General features: G+C 45.2%; 1 pseudogene; it reads right to left on the bottom strand.

Annotated features, from left to right (window-relative positions):
• Positions 1-6,623: 6,623 nt before the first annotated feature.
• Positions 6,624-7,344, bottom strand: LOC133048133 (small ribosomal subunit protein eS1-like; annotated as a pseudogene).
• Positions 7,345-9,416: the final 2,072 nt, after the last annotated feature.

Below are 9,416 nucleotides of genomic sequence, written 5' to 3'. Positions count from 1 at the left end.
CAATACTTCTGAAGCTTCTCCACCTGTAACTTGCAATTTAGGGCCTTGTGTAATGACAGGGTAAGCATCTCCTATTGATCTCCAGACTCCTTAGTAAATTAAATGGCAGGTACACAAAGAGGTGAGGGACAGGAGTGTGGCAGCAGCCTCACAACACTTGCTCTGTTAGAACAATGTCCTGGTAAAGCCTGTGGGTCTCTGGGCTGCCCTGGAACCCCAGAACCGAAGCCTGTGGCTGGCAGAGCCTCCTGGGGCTAGTCCCCTGTGGTGAGATATGCATAAATCTGCCGATTAGCCTTGATTTATGGTCCTCCTCACTGCCTGGGGCTGTACCTTGTCAGATCTCAGGAACTAAAAGCGAGGCAAGGGCTTGGCTTCAACTTGGCTGGAAGACCCAGAAATGATAATAATAATTAACACAGCCCAACTTCCACTTGCACAATAAACAGTAATTAATGCACACAGCAGCCCAGGGAGGTATCTAGATTTGGATTATGAGCCTTAGTTTTCAGACAGGGAAACTGAGGCCACGAGGTTAAATGGCTTTTTCAAGGCCACACGAGGACTCTGTATCATACCAGAAATAAAATTTGGGCTTCCCTGTCTCCTAGTCTGAGGCCTGGATCATACCTGTCTGTCAACAAAGGCTTAAGAAAATCAAACTTACACACACACACACACACTGCAAAAAAAGGCATTTTCCCAGAAGTTTAGGAAAAAATGATACATGAAGTGTGGCACTGACAATATCTAAACCAGATGACTACTGGAGGTGCCGTGTTCACTCTGTGAGGAAAGGCAACATGTCCTATATTTAACTGCATTTGAATGCATTTAACTGCATTTAATGTAAAGTACCCTGGAGGAGGCCATGGCTACCCACCCCAGTATCCTTGCCTGGAGAATCCCACGGACAGAGGAGCCTGGCAGGCTACAGCCCATAGGGAGTGCACAGAATCACAGACACGCGCGCACAGTTAGTCTGAGATACTTCCTTTCTTTGTTGCAGTCTGCACTAAGGAGCTGATACTCTCAGGTGACTCAAATGCTCCCAGACACTGCCTCCCGAGGGCTCAAGCCTCTGGGTCTTCTCGATCAGTGTGTGTCCCCACTGTAGCGCCTGCGTGCTCAGTCGTGTCCGACTCTTTGAGACCCCATGGACTGTAAGCCACCGGGTTCCTCTGTCCATGCGTGGCATTTCCCAGGCAAGAATACTGGAGTGGGTTGCCATTTTCTCCTCCAGGGGATCTTCCCTGCCCAGGGATCGAACCTGCGGCTTCTGCATTGGCAGACAGTGTTTATCACTTAAACTATCTGGGAGTTGACAGGGATAGTTAATATAATTCCTGTAAACTAAAGAACTGAATGTTTTTCCAATAATTTGGACACTGCATGGGAATCACCTTTCCTTATGTTTACCTTGCCCTATTGTTGCCTGAGTATTATAAAATTTGTATGAACTTAAAAACCCCAAATGTCACTTGTATGATCATTCAAAACGGCCTCATTTGATCTCTTCTACTCATTATATCTAATAATTGATAAATTCAGCAAGGAATAAACAAAATACAACTACAAAGCCAGTTATTTTCTCAAGGAAGATATTTTTTAGTGCAGTTGTCAAAAGAATAACCTTATTCTAGCGTCTTAGTTGTCAGTGACAGAAACTCCATTCAAACTGGTTTGGATGGAGAATTCCAGGGATGGCTTCAGGTACGGTGGGATTCCTATAAGCAGTGTCACTGACACCTGAGTTTCTCCATCTCCCAGCCTGACACAGGGCTCCTCTGTGGGGGCGAAGGTGGCCACTTGGGTTCAGGCTGACTTCTCCCGGTGGAGCAGTCCTGCAGGTCAAGTCCCTTCTTTACTGATAACACAGGCAAAAAGCCTGGGACTGACCATGGCTGGCCCACTGACCTGCCTGACCCTCTCTGAGATCACTGTGATAGGAGGGCATGTCACTCTTGTCTAAGTTACATGCTCACTCAAAGAGCCAGGGCACAGGGGTGGCCCATCACATACCACTGGGGTCAAGGATGTGGGAGAAGTGGTTCCCCAAAAGAGAAGTGGGGCACTGTCTGCAAAAGAGGAAAGGATGTAAGGAAGTTGAAAGCAACAGGTCTCAGGAAGTCCCTGGCAGTCCAGTGGTTAGGACTCTGTTCTCACTGCCGAGGGCCCCAGTTCAGCACCTGCTGGGAGAACTAAGATCCCACAAGCCATGCAGCGCAGCAACCCCACCCCCCAAAAAGCAACAGAGCTCTACCACCTCCTGTGCAGAAATTTAAAAGTCTACATTTTCCCACGCACAGTAACAAGAGTATTCTTCTAGATGCGATATCCATTCCCACTCAAAACCGTGGCTGCGACCTCCAATACTATTGCTAAGGGACACCACCACCTGGAGGAACTTAAAAGCAAACGGGATTCTCCTGCTAGTTCAAGTGTCTGCTCACATCCTGTTCATTCAGGATGCTTAAGGTCATGGCCTTCAGGACCACACTCTAGAGTTGGGACAGGGAGCCAGTGCTGACAAGAAGGCAGAGAGCCTGCCAAGCCAACAGGCGCCTCCTTGCCAAAGAGAGCTGGCAGATAACATAGGCCTGGTGCATCTTGATTTTAATATAACATTGGATAAAATATTTTCCAGTTGGCTTCTGGATCATTTGGATTTTCATGAGGAATACAGATAACTTTTGTGATCAAAAAGAAACCCCCCAAATCTACAGAACATAAAGATGAAGGGAAGTGGGTAGGATGAGAACAAGACAGCTAGAGTGGTGTGGGGCTAGTTGAACCCCGCAGGTGTGAGTCTCCACCCAGAGCATGTTACTTACACGCTAATATTGAATGTTAAATTGACATTTAACTGAAAGACATCCTGCTGTGGCTGAGCTCGTGTAACCTGGACATCCCACATTCTCCTGCCCTTGTGGGCCACCCTCCCCTGAATAACCCATGTCAGAAAACCCAGCTGTGTCCCCATTCCACCTCTTGCCTTCTGAGGACTCCCGAGAAGTGTGTCCTGGTCCCCAGATTCGTCTGGTCATTTCTTATTGTCTCTCACTCTCGGTCAGCACCAGCTGCCTCTGTTACCCACCAAGGACCCTCAAGGTTCTCCAAAACACAGTGAAAACCACAACAGCTTAACAGCATCTCCTGAGAACTCTGGCCTAACATGAAGGAATTACAGAGCAGAAGAGACTTCAGGTGGGTACCAGCTGCCCCACGTGGCACTGACCTTCCTCATCATCACTGCCTTTCCCAGCCTCCTCTCACTAAAGCACTGCTCCACCACACGTGACCAGGATAGATCATCTCTCCTGGAAGGTTGTCCCGTAACATCTAGCCCTATACCTGATATCTTTTTTAAAAAAAAAGAAAATCATCATCAAAGTGTTCCTTCCAGAACAAAGGACAGATTGACTCCAAGAGCTACTGTCCTAGAATGCAAAAGTCACTCACAAAACCAAAATGAAAATGTCTTTGTTTCAGCCATTTCAGGGTCCAGGCTCAACCTTCAGTAACAGGAAAACAATGGCAAATTTGAAAATAGAAGTTTTGGACCCTTCCATGTTGGGTTTAAGACCAAGAAAGCATACTTGTCAAATCTGTGGAGAGCCGAACATGGAAAGGATGGCCTCTGTCCCAGAATAAAGATCTTGACAGATCATAATGAACCAAGTCAAAGACGACACACCATGTCTCCAAGCTGAAGAGATGAATGGCTTGAGTAGAGACTGGGAGAGACTGGGTTAATTTCAGCTTGAGTTGCTAAATTGTGTCTGACTCTTTGCAATCCCATGGACTGTAGCCCTCCAGGCTCATCTGTCCATGGGTTTCCTGGGCAAGAATACTGGATTGGATTGCCATTTCCTTCTCCAGGGGATCTTCCTGACCCAGGGATCAAACCTGTGTCTCCTGCATTGGTAGGCAAATTCTTTACCACTGAGTCACCGGTGAAGCCTCCCAGTGAAGCCCAACTTCAGTTTGGGACGGAACAAAGAACCATGAGGTGTAACTGATAACAGGTTAGTATATGCCAACCATGTGGTCTATTACTAATAAGTGACAAGACTGACACTGTAGCAGAGCGAACAGGTGTGGTCAGATCAGACCACATCTGAGGTGCATCAGTACTTGTCCAAAGGAGGGTGCTCAGCAGATGAGGGTTTATAGATCCTGTCACGCAAGGTCTCAGGGTGCTTAACCTGGAGCAGAGAACTTGGGTTGAGCGGTAGAGATGACACATGGGAGTCGTGTCAGATCTTTAAAGGACTTAAAACTTGCTCTGTGCTGACCCAGTTGAGTGCCATGAGAAGCAGCTGGTCAAAGTTACAGGGATGAAGGCTTTCGCTCAAGGGCTCAATATTAAGAACTTGCTTATACTTAGAGGGGCTGCTTGGATCCCATGGCTGGAGGCAGAGACTGCATGATCCCCCTGGAGGCTGCCTTGGTGGGACTCCTGCCTGCCCGGGAGGTGACACAGATGACCTCAAAGTCTCTTCCTACATCAGAAGAATAACCCCGAGAGGAAGAGAGTCAAGAAGGTGTGCTCCAGGCCCTCTCAGGCTACACACAGGAAGCACAGTGCTAGGGCAGAGATACGTGTGGGCGGCCTATGAAACTTTAAATTTTTTTCTCACATTCAAAAAAAAGACATTTTTCGGGCCCACAAAAGTCAATTAAATTTGGTCTAAAACAGGAAAAAATGTTGCAGAATGTAAAGTTACATTTAAAATATTTTAATATTGATATGATGATGATGGGAGGGGCTGACAAAGGCCCCAGGGCCCTCGGAGGTCACAGCATGGCCTGGGCCCCTGGTACGAGGCCCCAGCTCCCTCCAGGGGTCCCCTTTTGGCACAGGCCCCTCCAGCTGTATGTTATTACTTACAGCTCAACTCCTGACCCACCCACCATTCTGTGGATCTGGGGATGATCTCTGCTGTTTAAACAAAGAAGGACATTCTCCGTGTCAGAGGCAACTACTTGGTCCCAGCAAACTAAAAGAAAACAGAAGATGGGTCTTAACCACACACATCTTTCCTTCTCTTCCTCCAAAACATTGAACGTCAACCAGCTGCCAAACGTAGTGCTGACGAATTGGGAACACAGAGCTGTGTTAAGCCCTCTCCCTGGCCCACCTCTACTGTCCAGGCAGGAGGAAGTTGGGGACTTAGCACCGGCCCTGTGGACTTTCTTCCCCCACAGAGGGGACTCCGTGATATCACATGCCCTGAGGCACACATGTGTTCTCATTTTGCCGCACTGAGAATGTTGGAAATGATGGTCCCAGGCTGCAGGACTGGACTGGAGGTAAAGTGATGTCTCAATACTCTGTGTGGACCTAGCACAGAAAAAAAAAATGCTGTGCACTTATCTACCTTCCCCTGCCCTGTAGCATTTTCCTCTATCCAAATGTATGTCTTTCCCAGTGCTCTATAATTGTGGCTTTTAAAAACTGTGGTAAAATACACATAATATTTAACAACAAAAGTCCATATGGTCAAAGCTAGGGTTTTTCCAGTAGTCATGTAGAGAAGTGAGAGTTGGACCATAAAGAAGGCTGAGCACGAAAGAATGGATGCTTTGGAACTGTGGTGCTGGAGAAGACTCTTGAGAGTCCCATGGTCTGCAAGGCGATCAAACCAGTCAGTCCTAAAGGAAATCAACCCTGAATATTCATTGGAAGAACTGATGCTGAAGCTGAAGCTCCAATACTTTGGCCACCTGATGCAAACAGCTGACTCACTGGAAAATACCCTGATGCTGGGAAAGATGGAGGGCAGGAGGAGAAGGGGACTACAGAGGATGAGGTGGTTGGATGGTATCACCGACTCAATGGACATGAGTTTGAGCAAACTCCAGGAGATGGTGAAGGACAGGGAAGCCTGGCATGCTGCAGTCCATGGGGTCACGAAGAGTTGGACATGACTGAGCCACTGAACAACAATTTATCGTCTTAACATGTGCAAGTGTACAATTCAGTGGTACTGAAAGTATTTATAATGTGGTGTAACCACCATGCTATCTACACCCAAACCTTTTCATCGTCCCCAACAAATATTCTGGATATTATTCTGTACCCATCGAATAACAACTTCCTCTTCCCCATTCTCCCAGCCCTTGATAACTATCACTCTATTTTCTGTCTATGAATTTGCCCATGCTGGTTTATCTTGTATAAATGGCATCACACAGTATTTATCCTTCTGTGTCTGACTTACTTCACTGAGTATAATGTTTTCAGGGTTCACCCACATGTAGCATGTGTCAGAACTCCATTCCTTTTCATGGCTGAATAACATTCCATTCTATGGATGCACCATATCTCTTCATCCATTCACCTGTTCAGGGACACTGGGGCTGTTTCCACTTTTTGGCTCTTGTGAGTAATGATGCTACGTCTTTGGGTGTGCAAGTCCCTGTTCTCAGTTCTGTGGGATATGTACCAGGAACAGAACTGCTGGGCCGTATGGCAGTTCTATGTCTAATCTTGTAAGAAACTATCAGTTTGTAATCGTGGTTTTGTTTTTCACAAGTAAGATCTTTTATTTCTCGTCATTAAGAGGCTGCACTGTAAACATTCTTGGACTTGTTCACCTTTGGCACTGGTCTCATGCCCAGTCACTTTTCCAGAACTACTACCTTCACCATGTCACTCTATGAGTTTTCCCTATTCACACTTGGGATTCTTCAGCACTTTCACTTTTCTAAAGAAGACATCATGGAGGAGATAAATAGACTGGCAAGTCTTTTCTATGTCTTTCCCAATGCTGTTTGGAATCAATTTACTGACCACCTCTTTGAGGTCATCTGCACCTCCCAGGTCGTGATTTCCATCACCTTTGTGTGCATCTGATGCACCTACTGGTGCTGGGCATAAGTGGTCTTCCAAATCTGACGGTTGCATTTTTTAGTATAACCTACACAGAACAGATGAAGCAAGTAACCATCAGTCGTCTTGACATCAATGTGAGCTTCAATCATGGTCTGACATTTTTTTGACCACGGAGCACATTTTGTCTTGGGTAAGATCCATGTCATGGAAATTAATGTTTTTTTTCCCTGAACATCCTCAGTAATTGGCTTGAATTTCCTAAATGCAACTTCATCATTCTGCAGATCAGCAAGACTCACTTCAAAAATATAACCCTTGAGGCCATCAGATGCAATTTTGGTTCTTTGAGTTCCAGTGGCCTGTGTTTTCCCAATATTTCTTATATTGAACATAGCTGGTGCTTTCACATCATACTAATCTTTCCTAGAAAATGGGTCAACCATTTCCTTCTTGGCTCCCTTTTTGCCTCCTTTCGTATGGTGCTTGTTCTTGACAACTGCCATGGTGCCCCTAAGAGAGCCAAAAGGATGGAAGTACAGCTCAAGTGGGAACTTAGGCCCTGTAATCATGTTTTGATGGGAATGCTCACAGGTAGATAGCTTTCTTGGGTAGAGAGGGCTGGGACATTTGACCTGGGAGTAGAGGTGAGTAATTGCTTTGACATCCAGGACAAAGGACCCAAGAAAAGCTTGGCTATACCATAGGCACTCTCTGGGCCACAGCGCCGACAGGCCACCCCAGATACTTTCCTTGTCAGGGTGGTTGTCACAAGGATAGAAACTGGAAAACCATTTGACAAATGGAATTACTCACCACTGTCCCACGATCAGGCAAGCACAATACCACGGGCCATTGCCCAGGACAGGGAAATGGCCTCCTCAGAATTTTGCATAAGGGCATTCATTTATATATATGTATGTATAATTATAAAATATATGAACATAAAGAGTACATAAGTACATATTAAATCATAACAAAATTATTGCCATCACATCTACCACTCAGCTTAACAAACAGAACATTACTGAAGAACATTTTGAAGTTCTGCGTTTATCTGTTCCCAAGCACATTTTCATTCTCCACCTCACAGGTGACCTGAATTTAGTCTATAACTTTCTTTTCTTTCTTTCTTTATAGTTTACCATGCACACTATAATACATTGCCCAATTTTGCATGTTTCTGAACCTCACATAAGTAAAAACATCTGGATTTATTTTTCTGTGACTTGCTTTTTTCATGCATCATTATACTTTCAAGACTCTTCCATATTGAAATGTGTAGCTGTAGCTCATTAATTTTCACCGCTGTGTTGTGGGCTCCATTTTATGCCCATCCTTAATGTATTTATCTATTCAACTGGAGATGGGCTGTTTTAGTTATTTCCTAAGAGCTCATTCTAATCAGGGTTTTTATCCTCACAGTAATTAGCACTAAAAGATTTTAATTGTCTGTTTTCCTACATGCGTAGGTTTTCCTCTAGATTGTTTAAATATGAGGAAAACAGGTACAATGGCCCTTTTTTGTTGCTGCTGGGTTAATAAATGTTGAGTGGTCCTACCCCATCACCCCGCACTTTTTCTGAGCACTGGCTCTCTCTGAACCAGCAGCCATATTTATAACCATCAGAGCTGACTGGGCCAAAGGTAGATACTTCTCTCAAGCTGGGCCAATCAGATGCTCTTTCTTCTGTTACCAGAAGAGAGTGGTCTTTGTTTCTTTGCTGGTTAGCCCTGTGAAAGTGGAAATTTGGGAGCTTGGATCAGCTCTGCTTTCCCCTGCATATGGAGGGGAAGGGGTAGGACAAGGGGAAGGGTTCAGGTATAAATGAGATGTCTGAAGAGGATGGATAGTTTTTTTAAGGAGGGGATGAGAGGTGGACTGAGAGACCTAAAGCCTTCCAGGCCTCAGCCTCAGCACTTTGCCGAGACTTGGCCCTTGGGTCCCTTGAGGTCCTCTGCTATGTCTTTACAATAAATTGATCTTTTTGACTTAAATTAGTTTCAGTTGTTTTCTATTACTTGTAATCAAAGACCTCAACTTTTCTGTTCAATTTGCTTCTTCCGAGCCATTCAAAGGAACTGGCAGGGTTGTCACGGACCCCCTATTAACCCGAGTGAGTTAAATCTTTCTCCGCTTAACAAGAGATAGGAAATTCTCCACTTCCAGAGTCAGTCAGCTTCAGGGAGCTAAACAATGGAGTGGATAGTTAGCTGCTTGCTAGTTTTATGTCAACAAGGTATAAAGTAGCTATGATAGTTTTATCTCGAGTTATTTTGGCCAGCTCTTAGAAATGACTGAAGAATCTTGCTCTTAACTTCCTAAAAACAGGTGCTTGATAAACATACCCCACCCTTCTCCCCATTATCCTCAGGTGCTCAGGAGGGTAACCTTGAATAAATGAAATTCTACAGATAATCCCCAAACCTTATCTAAACTCTTATCTTGGCCAATAGCTTCCTCTTCTGCCTTTTAGCAGAGCTGTTGACAAGAAGCAAATGGACTGTGACAAGCTGGAGTTTTTATCTTTTTATTTCCCTCGAAAGCCTCCAGTGGAGCTGTTGAAGAACAATGACG

This window comes from Dama dama, chromosome 28 (assembly GCF_033118175.1).
Source record: "Dama dama isolate Ldn47 chromosome 28, ASM3311817v1, whole genome shotgun sequence".
Taxonomy (NCBI): Eukaryota; Metazoa; Chordata; class Mammalia; order Artiodactyla; family Cervidae; genus Dama; species Dama dama.
Note: the sequence above shows the minus strand (reverse complement) of the source record. Positions and strands in the feature narration are given on the sequence as shown.